Source organism: Stegodyphus dumicola, chromosome 1 (genome assembly GCF_044657685.1).
Source record: "Stegodyphus dumicola isolate Sdum_Otavi_A_Nest chromosome 1, ASM4465768v1".
Lineage (NCBI taxonomy): Eukaryota > Metazoa > Arthropoda > Arachnida > Araneae > Eresidae > Stegodyphus > Stegodyphus dumicola.
The window spans coordinates 135,216,856-135,232,453 of NC_140768.1; positions in this window are offsets into that span (position 1 = coordinate 135,216,856).

The window sequence follows — 15,598 nt, forward strand, 5'->3', positions numbered from 1 at the left end:
CTTCTTCATCTATTTTAATTCTGGATAGGGCATCTGCTACGATATTTTCCTTTCCGGGAGTATGCTTGATTACCAGATTATATTCTTGCAGCTTGAGTGCCCATCTTATTAACCTTGGGGATAAGTTTTTCCCTGAGTACAATCTAGTTACCGCCGCATGATCAGAGTACACTGTTATTTTCGCCTTTCCAAAATAGACTCGGAACTTTTGCACTGCTAACAGAACTGCAAGTGCCTCTCTCTCGGTCGCGGAATAGTTTGTTTGTGTTTGATTTAAAGTTCGGCTAAAAAATGCCACGGGCTGCTGATTTTGTGAAAGTACCGCTCCTACCGCATAATCCGAAGCATCCGCTGAAATTTCTAAATTCTCATCCTTTTCAGGAAATTTCAACACAGGGGCTTGCGTTAATGCTTGTTTTAATTTTTCGAAAGCACTATTGGCTTCGGCCGTCCACGAGAATCTTGCCTTTTTCCTTTTTAATTTTAACAATGGCTCAGCGATAGCCGCAAAATCTTTTATAAAGGACCTATAATATGAACAAAGTCCTAGAAAAGAAGAGAGCTTCTTTGCCGTGTTTGGAGTCGCATACTTTTGTACAGCGATTATTTTTGATTCGTCTGTCTCGTTTCCTTTCTGAGATATTTTGTAACCTAAATATTTTAATTCAGGGGCTGCAAATTTGCACTTTTCGACATTAACTTTTAGACCGGCCTCATTTAATAAAGAAAACATCTGTCTTAAATCCTGTACATGTTGGTCGAGATTATCACTAGTAATAATGATATCGTCTAAATAGATAAATGTGGACTTTCCAAGAACAGGCCTTAACACAATGTCCATACATCGCTGAAATGTTGCCGCTGCCCTTGAAAGGCCAAACGGCTTACGCAAAAATGCATAAGTGCCAGACTTGGTTATAAAAGCAGTCTTAGGCACGTCCTCAGGCCTAACCCCTATTTGAAAATAACCAGTCGTTAAGTCTAAAGTCGTCATATATTTGGTGGATGTTATGTTCCTTAGAATTTCTTCAATAAGAGGTAACGGATATACCGGATATTTAGTTATGGAGTTTAATTTACGGTAGTCAATTGCGAATCTCCACCTTTTTGGATGTGTCAAAGGATAGTCATTATTTTTCTTACATAAAACCACCGGGCTAGCATAACTACTTGAGATGGGCGTTATGATCTTTTTACGTAGCATATCGGTGATATGCCATTCTATAATTTTTTCCTTATTCTTATCATACCGGTATGCTTTGTGGCGAACTGACATTGAATCTCCGGTGTCAATACTATGGTTAGTAACCTGAGTAAATCCTGGAATATCACTAAATAACGAAGCAAATTCACTTACCACTTGTCGGATTCTTCCTTGCTCGTCATTAGGCAGGTGGTCAAGATTTAACATCGGCGGTTCAGCCTTTTCTCCACGAACTGGTTTCATCGTCAGCTTAAGGGACGCTTCATTAAAATTCAGCGTTGCTTGTGCCTCTGAAAGAAAATCTATTCCTAAAATAATATGTGCTTGCAGATTCTTTACTATGAAAAACATAACCTTTACTTGTTCGTCCTTGATACGGACATACAGCGGTAATTTACCTATACACTTACATTTTTCTCCTTGCGCCGCTAACACTGTCGTATTATCCGAATTATATATACGATATTTACAAAAATACTTCCTAAAAAAATCTTCTGCCACACAGGAACACTGCGCGCCTGTATCCAGGAGTGCGGTGGCTGGGATATTATTCACCAACATTTCAATCTTCAGAAGAGTCAAATTTTTCACCATTACTGTATTTAACTTGAAGGAAGAGGGGTTTTCTTGACCTTCGGATTTCCGCACCCTCCCGTCAGCAGAAATCCGTTTTAGTTTAAATTATTTTTCATTTCCGTGCTTTCCTTCTTTTTCCACTGGCCTTGAGACTTTTTTCCTGGATTGCTATTGAACTGTCGACGTTCGCCGGCTGTTTTTGAATGCTCGGGTTTCCTTGCCCACTGATTCGCTTTGCTTCCGTAGCCGTGTGCTTGACTTTGGTCTTGGCGCACCAAATTGGTTTCGTTGTTGATATTGGCGTCTTCTTTCAATGTCCGCCGTTCTTCTACTTTCAAACTGGATTGCTAGCTCAAATAACTTTTCCAGTGTAGTCGGATTTCTTAATTCAATAAAGTCTTGCACTTGGGGCAGTAACCTCGGCAAAATGACTTGAATTATCTCAGGTTCCGGATGGTTTCCATACAAGAGCTTGAAAACGGGAATTTTTCTTAAAATAAAGCTCGAGAGGTTTTCCATTCTTTGTTGATATATACTGAAAAGTTCTGTTTCTAATTTCGCACGATCCCTTACAACAGGGAAGGCTTTTAGTAGGGCAGTCTTGAAATTTTCGTAAGTATAGGTGGGACTTCTTGCTTGACCCAAGAGACTTCTGCCGATACATTTGAACCAGTTAAGCGCTTGGCCCCTCAAAGCGCTGGTAGCTAAGGTAACTTTTTGAAACTCGTGCACGGGGTAGAGCATGAAGTGGTCATCCAATTTTTCCAAAAAACTGGTTACCTGTGAGTTTCAATTAAATGTTGCTTCTGGTTTCATCGAAGCGCGCATGGTCTGGACGATGTAACCAAATCCTTCCAGGGCGGCAGCTGGCATTTCTGGATTATGAGCCGCTTCTGCAGGCAGCACAGGTTCTTCTTGAAACTCGGCCATGGTTATTCTTCTTCGTTGGGCGCCACTATCAGGTTCAATGTTCCGTCTTACTTTCTTCGGGAACATGCAAGGACCTGACTCGGAACAGAGAGCTTACTAAAGCTATGTTCAATAACTGTGGGAAGTAGACAGGATACACAAGAAGGGTATACAAAACCCTTTATTTTTCTCTATTTACAATAACTTCCGTACTTCGGAATACAAAGACCCACTACTTGTGGTCTAAACGTAAAAATATAAAAATAAAACTAAACTCTAATTTAACTTTAAAATAGTAAACGTGGAAAATTGACCTTATATTAACAGGAAGCCGTATGTAGTACAGAGAACTGTGAACACTACAATACGTTTAAAAATTATCAAGAGGATTAAACCTCTGGTCTGGAAGGCAACCAGCAACTGAGTAAAACTTCTAAGGTAAGCGGCCTGCTTCGACTAACTGCTTCCTCTCTCTCGCTTGGCAAAAAGCCACAACTTAAATACTTGGCGCTCGCCAGACAAACTTTGCATAAATACGTTAACGCTTATAATTCTGGCCGGAAGTAGAAAATAAGAAGTGATAGTAAAGATTTAAAATAAAATAAACGTTAGTAAAACTTAAGATCCTTACAGTATAAATCGTAAATGATCTTTATTCCTTTCTGAACTAACCCACATAAATCGCCAGTCGTCCAAACAGTTCTCTAAAATCACACTATTCGCTCTTTTCTTTGAGCCAGGAATTTCTATATATTCGGAACTATTAGAAAGAGCTGCTTCCTTTGCCAACACGTCCGCCCTCTCGTTTCCTGCGTGCCCGACATGTACCTTAACCCAATGCAGTTTAATATCAATTTGATCAGAAATTTCACCATATAATTGCTTTATATTATAAACAGTAAAATTGGTAGATACAGGACAACACAATATTTGTAACAAAGATTGACAATCACTGTATACATTAACAATGGAAGGACGTGGGATTTTAAAACTAATGTACTGCAAGTCCTTCTCTAGAGCGCAACTTTCCGCTTGGAAAACCGAATTATAGGAGTTTAATCTGTATTGTTCATAAAGAATTTCAATGCCATAAAAGTACACTACAAAAGCAGCACCAATCCTTCCATCGAGGCCAGATCCATCAGTATAAATATCATACATGCTAATATTGGGAATATCTCTGTCAAAGCTACAAGCAATATTATATGCAGGGTGAATTAACAACCTATTAAATTTTTCATAAGCATATCTTGTTATCAAATTGTCTCCATATAGTTTAAAATCTAATTTACCAGCTCTTAACAAACATTTGTCATAATATGTTTTGTATAGTAAGGAGAGCGGCGGAGTGCCGGCCAGAACACATAGAACTTCTGTGGAGACCGTCCTAAAACAACGAGTCATTGCCAAACACCAGCTCCTCTGTATTGTATCTAGTTTCATGCGTATACGACAAAGTTCCCCTGCCCTGGGACCCCAACAGCCTATGCCATACATGATGATAGGAATAGCAACATTTTTGTAAATCTCACAGATTATTTTGCTCTTAAAACTTAGGGTGTGGGCTGTAAAGGAACGCTTGTAAAATAAAAGAATATCGTTGGTTCTCCTATTGATCTCCTTAAAGTGTTCAGCAAAAGTCAACTTGTTATCAATCGTAACTCCTAAATATTTCATTGAGTCTACAAACTTTATCCTTGTTCCATTGAACCTGAGTTGCGAGCTTCTACATTTTCTTCCACCCCTAGGAAAGAACATAGCATTCGTTTTTTCTAAACAATATTGAAGACCCTCTTCGGTTTGCCATTTTTCAAAATATGGAGTAATTTCCTGAAACAACATTTCCAATTTTCCCAAAGAGTCCTCTTTCATTAATACGATAATATCATCAGTGTTTTCGATTGCTGCCCAGCCCTGCACTATCTCCAGATCTGTCATCCACTGAAAACATCTGGTCATGGGTTTCTGACAGTCTGGCTCGCCACTCCGCTCCAGCTAATACGGTTGATGAAGTGTGGCATAGACTTGAAGCAGCATGGAATAAGTTGCCCGTTTCCTGTCATCCAAGCCTAACCGGGTAAGGGCCATTTTAGCTGCCAGGACTGGCATCTGTTTCTACTAATTTCGGCCCCATCTTTAAACATCAAACTGCTTACAAATTTAATGATTTTGTCTTCATGCTATACTGTTTAAGTACACTAAATATCTTTTTTGTATTTGATTTCTTTCATGGTGTTGCACTTTTAATGGCCAGCCAGTGTATTTAAACTCGTTATTGCTGTCTTCCTACTCACACAGTATGATTAGCAGTGGCGTAGCTAGGGTGGGGCAAGGGGGGACATCTGTCCCCGGGCGCAGCATACAAGGGGCGCCAAATTAATGCTACGAAATTTTCTAATGAAATGTTTTCCGTTCTTGGCACACAGAAAGGGGCGCAAATTCCTCAATTGTCCCCGGGCGCTGGAAACCCTAGCTACCCCCCTGATGATTAGCTGCTTAAATTTGCTCCTAGTATTTTTTTGCCACTATCGGAACTATTTATCTGAGTGAAAAAAACATTCACCAAACTGAAATGTGTAAAAAATATTTATAGATGCAACTTAACTGATAAACATTTGAAGTCCTGCTGATATTTTTCACAGTAAACTTGATCCACAACTACAAACAATTGTCATCAGAAAGTTATAACTACATAAATCTCATTGCAAGCTTTCAAGATAAATCTACAATTAAAATGCTAAATTTCAATATATATGTGAGTTACTGTGTTCCTTATGTGGCCATTAAACAGAACGTATAATATAATGTAATCAAAATAAAGTGTGACGAGCCGGATACTGGGCATGTCTGGGTCGGGCCGTAGTTTGGAGACCATTGACCTAAACTATTGCGGTCTTGTAATTATTTTGAATAAAATTACCTCCCCAGTGTATGATTCATATGGTTACGGATTTTGCATTTAGTACGCCGAAAAAGTAAAAATACAGAAGCACGTATTTTAGGATTTAATAAATAGGTATCTTGTAATTTATATTTAAACTGAATAAATGCAATTGATAGCTGTGACCATAATTCTACTCTTTTGCTTTCCAGAAATCTCGAGAAGACGGAAATTACCAGAACGTTCTCGTGCACGATTAAAAAGCTTTAAAATGCCGGAGAGAAACATCTCTGTTCAATTGTTTACTAAATTGTTTTTTACTGTAGCTGCTGTAATTTTGAGATCGGATTAGCTTTCTCTGCGCTTTGGATTGCGCTCGATTTAACGTTTTTAGTAGTTTAAAATATAACTACTGTGTGATATTGTACGAATATCTTTGAGGAAAAATCTAGGGTTTTATTACATTTCTTGTGATAAGAATAAATTTTATTAACTTTTTATCAGACTTGTGCATTCAATCTATTACGAATCCGTACCGTACGCAAGAATATTTTACCTTCTCATTATAGCCACTTTGACGGTATAGTAGTTAGGGAAGCCGACTGCGATACCGAAGGGCCCCAGTTCAAATTCCGGAGAAGGCATGGATGTAAATTGTCTGTTCCGTCATAGGTCCCCTGAGTTAGGTGCTTTTCAGCCTGTTGGATCCCGTCGATGGAATTAAAAAATAAATGCAAAAGTAAATATAAAGAGCTTATTATTGTATCCTCCTGCCATTGACCACGCTAAACGAGAAACATTGAAATAAGGACCATAATATGGAAAGAAGTTGCATGGTGGGGACTACTGAGACCAAGGGGAACACTTATTATGGTTACATGTTAGGCAGACAGTTATACAGTTATGGTACATGTTAGGCATACACTATTACGGTACATGTTAGGCATACAGTTATATTGAGGATATGCTATATAGTCAGGTACAGATGTAAAGAGGAACAAATACATTACAAATTGTGGAATACGTTAAAGGAGTTCTGGATTAATCATAAAATTAAATATAATTAAAAATAAATCAAGGCAAAACAAAAGGAAAAAACAAGACATTAAGTAAATTAATATATCTACAGAGCGGGCTGCTGATAACATGGTGTCCAAGGAAAGAAGTCACTCCAGGCTGTCAGCAATGCTTTTAGCAATGGTAATGCAGTCTCTAATGCGGCTGAGCGCATATTTATTCTTAATTGTATTCTTGAACCATGCCGGCATATTGATTGCAGTTGGTCTTTTTAAATGTGAATTCGCTGTGTGCGGGCAAACAAACAGATAGTGATCTGGATCACCAGTACTGCCACAAATACATTAGTCACTGTCTCTTAAGCGAAATCTGTGAAGATAGGACATATATGGGCCATGCCCTATCAGATACTGTGTGAGGTGCGAAGAGCTGCTATTTAAATTCTGGTTAACTTTTGGTTGGAAATTATATAGTATTCTTCTTGTAGTGCTTGTCTCCCAGTAGTTTTGCCATTGCTTCATTAGTTCACCTTTTAGAGTGGTTTTCAAATATGAGTGCGGAAGGGGCACACAAATGCTACTCATGTGGAGTTCATTGGCTGCGCCTTTTGCAATCACATCTGCTGCTTCATTTCCTTTAATCCCCGTACGGGATGGAACCCATTGAAGCTTGGACCTTAGACTTGCAGGAATCGAAATTAATAGTTTTTGTATGTCTCTGACAATAGAATGTCAGCTGCGGCCGCTCTGGATGGCCTGCAAACTTGACATTCAATGTGTAAATAACTTTATACCTACCATTGGTAGCAGTAAACTCCAAAGGTGCATTTAGGGCTGTAACTTTTGCCCGAAACATCGAGTTACTGGGATGAAACTTCTTAGCCCAGGAATGGATTATGTGGTCACCCTCCATTGCTCACCAGGCACTGCCAGCCCCGAGCTCTCCTCTGGAGCCATCAGTATAGACGGTTGAGGATTCACTTGGAATTGTAATTCACTTGGAGGATCACAGCTTGTTTCTGTGTCGAAGTCTGTAGGGTGGCAAGGAGAGTGGGCAATGTGATTCTCGTAGTCCGAAGATACATAAGTCTTAATACAAATAGTAGCGTCTTATTTTAGTCTGATCACTCTCGCCACAACACTCTCGCTCTGTACTATCAAGTGCAGGGGTGGAAGACCTGCCAATACATTTAATGCAGATGTTGGAGCGGTACGGAATCCTCTGCAGATTCCCAGAAGAAAAATGTCTTTGCGCGGAGTTCAATGCATGTTGCATGGGGATATACTATAATCACGCTTCGCAGGAATAGAATCTCTTTATGTTTACTTGGGGCTTCTCTAAGAGTTGCGGAATTTAACTGTGTTAAGCAGCCTTATACTAACCAGGTCTGGGTGCTGTTCCTTCTAGTGCACTGTCCCCTAGTAGAAGGCACATGCGGCCGCCTGTTTTGTGCCCCCATAATAAAATAACCACCATTTCTGGTCTTAGAAGTGGCGAAATCCTAAAAATGGCTCGTGCTCACCATTAAAGAAACCTTTTCATTACACTTATTTCAAATCTTGCATGTTGTATTATATACATCTAATGTACTGCATTATGTTCATTGAATTTCATGATCTGCATTTGTACTTTGTCTAATTTGAATTGTAGCTTAGAATTACTTGTATTCTCTACATGAAATTCCTCATTCTAACCAGGTGCGCCGTGATTTCATGTTATTTATAGGGTCTTCCTGATCCAATCTCTCTTTTCTTTGCTTTCCATTGGAACTGCGATGCCGGGTGGCAAAGACCACTCCCCTTTATATCTTTCCGTAGAATTTCTCAAGCGGGTAGCTTATGTTCAAGATTATTTGGTACTTATGTATTAACGCAACCATTTTGGCGGAATTTAGCTTTCTTTCACAAACAAAAAGGTAAAAAGTACTTATCGGGTGCAAGTTGGCATTTTCGTAACTTTTTTAAAAATATTATATAAAACACATTTTAAAATACAAATTTCATTATTAACTAAGGATCATATGATATATTAAAAAATGAAACACTATTTCTTTTTTTTTTTTTTTCAAAATCCTTCCCTAATTTTTTAATGTTATTCTTCTCCCCATGTACATACAACACCAGCGACGAACTCCTATTCTGGCATGATTGCGCCTCTCCCGATTTTACGTTCGACGCGCCAAAGACCATCCAAGCGGGAGCAGCCCCCGCGGACCTCACTGGGCTTTATACAAAGCCTTGGATAGAATAAAAAAGGAATAGAACTGAGCATACGAAGGCATCTTTGCTTCAGGATCACCACTTCGGTTGAAACGAATATATTCGATACACAAGGTGTTTCATCCGCTATGTCAGTTCCCTCATAAGGACCGAATGGAACTAACCCACAAGGATTGGTCAAAAGTATGACCATCTAGCTTTAGTTGAAGGAGCCAACAGAACAGTACCATAACGGTCCTCGTCGAGCCTGAACCCAATACCGAATAAAAGATGGTTCTAGTCCTTTGAAGACTGATTTTATACCACCGTGACCGAGACTGCCTAGGTACAGATCCGACCCAGTAGATTCCAAGGAATTCTCCTGAGTCGATTCCCGGGAAGATCGGCATGTACTAGTGCCTCCTAGATATATAATCTAGGAGGCACTGCATGTACACGGTGATCTGTTTTAGTTTAAATAGACGTCAAAGAATCGCACAAACTCTACACTGCGCATTCGCTATCTATCAAACTTCATTGTTCCTTTCAGCAATTTTTGTTGCAAAATAGCGTATTCCCGCAGGACTTTTATAGCAGTTTCTTCCACTACTGGCAAATTCCATAAGCAATATTTAAAACTGAGTTTAAAACAAAAATATTATTATTTGTTTATAAAAGCCTTTAGACCATGGAGTACAACAAAAAGAACGCATACGAAAACAGCGACGTTGCTTGACTGAAGGATTCTTCTGAGCAGTTGGCTGAAGAATGTTTATGCGCATGGTTGCCAGAGTTTGACATGTTCGGAAAATTTGTGACTTCTACTAAAATAATTGCGATAACACGTAGGTACCGATTTTTTTCCCCGCGGTCAGAAGCCCACAGTGGCGTTATTTTAGTTATCATAATGTAGCCTAATTCTACAGCCAAATGAACATTTCTATTAATGCATCATGTTTCCCTTCTTTGTGTATCTGAGATAACAGGAAAGAGCTAAAAGTAGCTGACGTCAGTATAATCACAAAGTATCCTTCTTTGCAAAATGTTCCTTTTGCTCCTAACGAAGGGGGATCTGTACTTGTCGCCTGAAATCGATAGAACGTTAATAATTTCAATTAAAATCTACGCAAAACACAAGACTGCTGTTTTGCTTAATGTTGAATTTTACTTTGGTGTGTTTCTGTTACTTCTTAGTAGTAAATAGTTCCGTTAAAATATCAGAACTCATCTAATTTGGAGACCCATCTAAAATTATGATTTCACTTAAAATTGAGAAGTACTGCAGTCGGGATCTAGCTAATTAAGCCCTTATTAGAAATCTTTTTGCTAAGTAAAATTCATATTTAAAAGCAATAATTTTAGACCCAGTAATCGAAAAAATCAGTCTCGCGTTAACAAAAATTTATAATAAGTATTCATATTGCTTATCTGAACTATCTATATGGAATAATAGTGGAGCATCACGGACGTACTCGGATTCGGAGATACAACCCTCATCAAAAAGTAATATATTAGGAGGCATATTTGATAAGTGCACATCTGTATCGCCATCCCTCCCGGGAGTGGCTTCTAAAATGGACCAATGGGCTTCCAATAATATTTCTGTTATTTCACATGATCTTTGCTGTGCCTTAAGCAAGGTCGTTGAAAATGTTTTGCCGCACAATTTCCTGTACAGAATAATTAAAGCATCTTGCATTTCGTGTGAAAACATTCCGCGCAAAGTTAGATCAGATATAAGCATAATTATATATGTAAGTAGTAGAAGTCTTAGCATTTTTTCTTGCAATTTAGGTATGAAAGAGACGTATTGTGTGAGAAAGATGTTCTATAATAATAACCAACGCACAGTTTTATTCAACGTGAACTTTCCTAATTTGCAAATCTACACATTAAGTGTGTTAAATTTCACACCAATAACTGTTCACTTTTAAATATATTATCTGCACAAAAAAATACGCTTTGAAGATAATCAGTTTATCTTATTATATTACAGAATATATTTAATCAATTCATATATAACGTTTAATATTAACTGCAGATATAATCAAATCATTTGCAATATATATTTCGAATCTTATACTTTAAAAATCAAAGGAATGCAAGTATTGTGATAAGAAAATATTAGATTCATTGTAATGCTTCCAGTTATTCTCAGCTCAATAAAAAGAATTATACACTTAAGCTCTCTTAATCCACAGGTGCTAGTAAATGCATAATATTCGAGGCTAATTGTAGCTCCAGTCATTTTATCGCTATAAAAAGCGATAACATGCCACGGACATTAATCTGAATATCCAATGCGTGATAAATTTAGCGAAAGTGAAATGTTAACGATTAAATAAATTTATCAAATGAAAGCACTATGAGATTTCGCTAATTAGATGCAAGCGCTCAAAATGCACAGTTTCAACGATTAAGCATCACAAGAGCAATAGAAGCTCATTGGTACATCTTTTAAATCCCTCCCTCAGTGGCGACTCTGGTATGCACTTAGGAATTATGCATCCGTGGGTGTCAGTAATAAGTGATGCTAAAAACATATTAAGATACATATTTTACGAAGATGTTATAATCACAAAGCAGCGCATTTCAGATCCTCCGTAACATAAATAGGCAACGTAAAAGGTTAGTATGAAACTTCAAGGGCACATTAATAAGTTACGTTACAAAATGCAATCGAAGAACAAAAGATACCAAGCAAAGAAACGTACACCAAAATACAAAATAAAAAAAGAAGCTAAATCGAAAATTATATTAAAAATTCAAAATAAATGTCACATCCACGATGCAAATGCAGAAATAGGAATTAATTTCTGGGTAGGCATGAATTTGTGCTAAAAATTTCTTCGAAGGTGGAGAACAATACGAATATCTTCTCAATGGGTGTCGGAGCTTCCTTAATCTCTGACATTCTACAGCTATTGTGCGAATGATACTTAGAATTAAAAAATCAGCGAACATATCATTTACGTCTTTGACTATTTTAAAGAAATCAGAGAAAATACCTGAGATACTTCTCGAAATTTTCTGTTGACCATGAGCGTGTTTTCCAGGCCTGTTCTTGGTTACTGAGGATGTTACAAAATTTATTTTAGGTTTTTCTGTATTTTTATTAATCAGGAATTTTTTTTTTTTTTTACTGGCTTATCTTTTTTTACTGGCTTTCAGAATTTTGTGCAGTATTTTCCTTAAAAAATGGAAGATATTGGATCAATTTCCTTATCCACCCTTACCACTTGGTGTAATTCAGATTTTGGAGAAGTCCTATTTTGCAGATTCATAGGGTATTGAGGGGAATTGCTTAAAACTGGTTGCATGCTCCAATTTACAATTATAACATTTAAGAATTTTTATTCACTTACTCTCACATTGTAAAGATTTATGGCTGCCAGCACATATCACACTCACAGCAAGAATTTGCACCCAGCCGAGGAGCGGAAGAAATGCTGGCAGTAATTACATTGGGAGACATTGGCCTGTAAACTAGTAACTTTGTACAGAGACATAAAATGAAACAGATTTTGAACGTTATAGATTTTGTTCCAGGTTCATTAACTAGCTCAATTTGGAATAGTGACATGTAATTTCTCTGTGACCTTTAGCGACAGTTCGAAAAATTTGAGGAAATTCACCTCTGATTCTGGCTGTAAAAATAACATTAAGTTCATTTTTAATTTTCTTAACAAATTGTTAAATTGTAGCAGTGGTATCCAACAGTTTCTACATCATTGTTTACAATATTCTTATCAGTAACATTTTCAGGATTGTTTACATTATCATTATCTAAAAAAGAAAATTTGTTTCCAGTCTTAATATAGTTATTATTTTTAAGATTTTGGCACGGAGTGCAGTTTTCCATAGTGAGACAAAGCTTTCACCCGTAAATTTCTTATCCGAATCACGTTATTTTGCCAGGGCACAGATTGCGCTTAGTATTATCTGAATTTTTAGGCAAACCTTTTTCGCAGTACTTTTAGATTTTTGAGTACAGCTAGATCCGACTTTTTACGAGAACTAGCAGCAGTTTTAATTATCAACATCAGAATTTTTACTATAGCATTCAGCACTTGAAATGTCAACAATATTAACATCAGAATTTTTCGTAGAACTAACATTAAAATTTTTACCACAGACTTACTTTACTTTACCATAGACTTTTACCACAGATTTTACTTAAGAATATTAACACATGAATTTACAATGGACTTATTAGTATATGCTCGAAAATATTCACACTACATTGCAATATTATAATCTTGTCTTCCGTGACAGTAACTTGAAAATCCAATATCATATCCTGTTGAGGGTTTTCTTTAGAAAGTCATCACACACATTCCGAATATAACCGATATAGTCATGCAGATTCCTTTGAAAGTTTAGGGCATTTATAAAACGCATTTGATCATAATGTCCCTTTTTCAATAAATCGGTTTGCTCCATTTCAGCGAGAATATAATCAGTATCACTGTCTGAGATATCAATATCGCATTTAAATTAACGTCCGACATCATGTCCGAAAATACACAGTCCTTTATCAGTCCTTTACCAGATTTTATTATATTTTTTGGCCATCTGAATAGCTTTTGCTGGATGGTATATATTATCAATAACACTGACTGTTTTTTAATAAATTCTTTTCCTTTAACAATGAATTCTTTCGAGTCTCCTGAAAAATATTTTCGAAAGAAATTAAAAGCTTACATAAGAATTGGTTAGGACAATACACAATAGAATATTCATATGGGATATTCAGAATTAAAATCATCCTTGAAAATGAAAACATACTGCGTACACTTTTGCATACCCTTTGCATCACATATTTCCTTTATACTCCTTTACTATTTGGATTGCCTCTACACTTCGTAGGTCTATATAGGAAAAGTTTGATTAGAATCTGTGAGAATATGGATCATGATAACAATTTAACTAGAGGAAATGTTTACTACCAATACTATTTTTTACGACAACAGCATATCTCCAAAGTTAATGCTACTATTAATATCTTCTTAAAAATCCCTGGTCCTTTGAAGTTTACATTCCTCGCCACACCCCTAAGTTGGTTTCCGATCATATCAGTTCCTTAAAACCAAAAAAGCTCCCGATATTCATTGTATATTGTTACGAAATGTCCAGGCGCGGTAAGATAGCTTCCCCGCAAAGCAGGTTTGGGGTTGCAAAAGAAGGCAAGTTTGCCACATTTGTCGAAAAATCGTCCATTTGGCAATATTTGGCGATAAAATTGGCGATATGCCATGGACGGATGTCTTCTGAAACGAATTCTTACCGGTTTAACCCATAATGTTCTCGAACACAAGCCGAAAGCTATATAAACCCTGCTGGTCCGCAGTTAGTGTGTCTCGAGTTAGTATCGAGTCAGTTAGTTAGTCCGGAGTCCATCGAGTTGACAGTCGGTCAGCAAGTGCCGAGCGGGTCATCGAGTGCATCGAAAGAGTCTCTCAGTGTATCGCTGTTAGTGCATCGTCGAGAGAGTGTGCTGAGCTCCGGGAACTACCGAACCGAAGAATCGGGAGCTGTGCTCTGTGTGTCGTCGAGTGCATCGCGAGTTGTAGCGTCGAGAGTCTCGAGAGTACATGGAGTTCCGAGAGAGACCAAGCAGAGTCGGGAGCTGTACTGTGGTGCTATGCAGTGAAGCTGTCTCCACCGTTATAGTCTGATAACCTAAAGGTCGTGTTGCTGATTGTTCCAGCGAGTTTATAGTAGGTCTTCGACGACTTTAAACGTAATATTCGAGATGTCTTGAATAATACTGGCCAATAAAGTGGGTTTCGATACTTCATCGCAAGTGTCATTATTCACTCCAAATCTGTACGAACGTGAAGTGAAGGAAGAAAATAATGCAACAATATCTACCAAAGCGCTGAAACATTTTTCTATCAATGCTATCACATGTCTTACCAAGCTAATCAACTCTATCATTAAGTTTTCATACTTTCCTAAAATATGGAAACATGCCATGATCGTCGTCCTCGGAAAACCGCATCAAAATTCCACGTTTCCACAGAACTACCATCCAATTAGCCTTCTCAGTCAACATCTAAATCAAATTATTCCACAGAGGTCCTACGTTCCAGAAGAACAGTCTGGCTTTCAACATTTTCATAGTACTAATCACCAGTTGCTTTGTGCCGTCAACCATATTACTAATGGTTTAAATTGTAAATTTCCCACCGAAGCCATATTCCTTGGCATCGCGAAAGCTTTTGATAGGATATGGCATCGGAGACTTATCTACAAACTTATCAAGTTTGTAGATAAGTCTCCGATGGTAATTCAAACTTATTAAGTTTGTAGATGATTGCATCAAGATCATTGCATAAGACTTATTGAACCTTATCTTAATAATAGAACATTCGCAGTGAAAATTGAAAACACTGTTTCTCCAACGCGACATATTTCTGCTGGAGTGACTCAGGACTCAGTCCTTTCGCCGTATCTATGCAACATTTGCATTTAAGATATTCCGAAAGACCCACAGATGACCGTAGCCCTCTTCGCAAATGAAAAAGTAATTATGACCCAAGCCTCAACAGTTACAGTTGTCCGGCTCCTTCTTCAACATTACCTCAACCTTTTGAATAATTGGCTCTCTCTTTGAAGGATTGTAATTAATACTGAAAAATTAAAATCAGTAATTTTTCTTAAGGGACACACAAATTGCACACCACCAAGACCTCGTCTGTTTGAAGAAGAAATTGATTGGCTTGACAAGTTAAATATTTAGGAGTCATTCTAGATAAAAAATTGACTTTTCAGAAACATCTCAGAGAAACTGTGCGTCCACTTCTTGGA